General features: G+C 38.9%; 1 long non-coding RNA gene across 8 annotated transcripts in view; it reads left to right on the top strand.

Moving 5' to 3' along the window:
• LOC105180330 overlaps positions 1 to 1689 on the top strand; it is a 3855-nt gene extending 2166 nt beyond the window's left edge. For 4 of the 8 annotated variants that reach the window (XR_002286513.1, XR_002286514.1, XR_002286511.1 and 1 more), the window contains 3 exons: positions 749 to 767; positions 859 to 1055; positions 1350 to 1689. This is a non-coding gene — a long non-coding RNA (uncharacterized LOC105180330). Of the gene's footprint in view, positions 1 to 748; positions 776 to 858; positions 1056 to 1349 lie in introns of all 8 variants that reach the window. The other 4 variants (XR_002286515.1, XR_002286516.1, XR_002286512.1 and 1 more) reach the window with 4 other exon arrangements.
• Positions 1690 to 1695: the final 6 nt, after the last annotated feature.

The raw sequence follows: 1695 nt of genomic DNA on the forward strand, positions 1-1695 counted from the left end.
TGAGTGTTAGAAATTCTATGACTGTTGTATGCCCATATGCTGAAAATGATCTTGAAAAAAGTGACTCTCCTTGTTTGTCATAATTGGAATGACATTAGGCTCATTCTTCAGAGGTTGGGTCGCAAAATACTTGGGCTAATCCATATTAACTGTGACTAACTAATTTCAGGGGTAAAGATACAACCCAGATTCAGAGTCGGCCCTTGAATTTCTCGCTAAAACACTGCCAATGGGCTGTGGTGACATTAGGCTCCAAAGGCTGCAATGCGAAACACGGGAAAGAGGTATGTTCTATGTGCCATGTCTTCCACTTGACGTTTTAGTTCCAACTCGAACCACCAAAGTGGAAACAAGAAGCATCAAATGAACATCACAAGGCCAATGAGTAATGTGAGACAAACCAAAATCATCATATGAAATCTCTGCTAATGTATATAATTTTCCAAAGTTCTATCTGCGACACTGACGAGGAGGAGGCTCTGGCAAAAGTTCTATTAGCGCTCATGAAATATGCTGGAAATTGAAGAATTTTCTGGATCAGTTTCTGCAGTTCAACTCTTGCATCCATTTGTGCAAAATCTGGATAAGTATTTGGTGTCCATATTAGCAGCAGTCATGCCTTCTAAGAAATGCTGAAACAAATGGTGGTGGCTTGTGCACGTGGTTATTTGCAGAAGCTCGTCGGGTCGGATGGCACAAGTTTATGTGGACTCTTTCTTAGGCCTTAATTTGAGCAACAACAGAAGAGGTGACCGAGTTCGGATACTGTCAATCTGTATGTACAGTAATTTTCTATTATTCTTTCTTTATATGTTTTATATTCTTCTGTTTAGTATGTGCTTAGTTTGTTGTTTGCAGTCTATCAAAAAATTGATGTTAGCAAATCTAACACAAAAGTGTTGAGTATACAATGAAGTTGATGAGAGCAATCGATGTGAGTGTGGTTGTTAGGACTAATGGAGAGTGAATATCCAGATTTCAGCATTGAAGAGAAGTTAAATGCTTTTGTTGCGTTGATTGATCTACTCAGAGTTGGTTCCAGTATCAAAATGGAGGTAACCCTTTTATTTTCTTTAATAGCTCCTTTATGCATTTCGTTATAAGGGTCAGTATGTTTCTTCTTCTCTATACACAAATATCTTGTTTGCAGTTTCTAATTCGCGATTTTGCTTTCCGAGTGTTAATTGAAGAAATTCTATGACTGTTGTATGCCCATATGCTGAAAATGATCTTGAAAAAAGTGACTCTCCTTGTTTGTCATAATTGGAATGACATTAGGCTCATTCTTCAGAGGTTGGGTCCCAAAATACTTGGGCTAATCCATATTAACTGTGACTAACTAATTTCAGGGGTAAAGATACAACCCAGATTCAGAGTCGGCCCTTGAATTTCTCGCCAAAACACTGCCAATGGGCTGTGGTGACATTAGGCTCCAAAGGCTGCATCGCGGAACACGGGAAAGAGGTATGTTCTATGTGTCGTGTCTTCCACTTGACGTTTTAGTTCCAACTCTAACCACCAAAGTGGAAACAAGAAGCATCAAATGAACATCACAATGGCAATGAGTAATGTGGGACAAACCAAAATCATCATATGAAATCTCTGCTAATGTATATAATTTTCCAAAGTTCTATCTGCGACATTGATGAGGAGGAGGCTCTGGCAAAAGTTCTATTAGCGCTCATGAAATATGCT

The sequence above is a fragment of the Sesamum indicum genome, unplaced genomic scaffold (genome assembly GCF_000512975.1).
Source record: "Sesamum indicum cultivar Zhongzhi No. 13 unplaced genomic scaffold, S_indicum_v1.0 scaffold00747, whole genome shotgun sequence".
NCBI lineage: Eukaryota > Viridiplantae > Streptophyta > Magnoliopsida > Lamiales > Pedaliaceae > Sesamum > Sesamum indicum.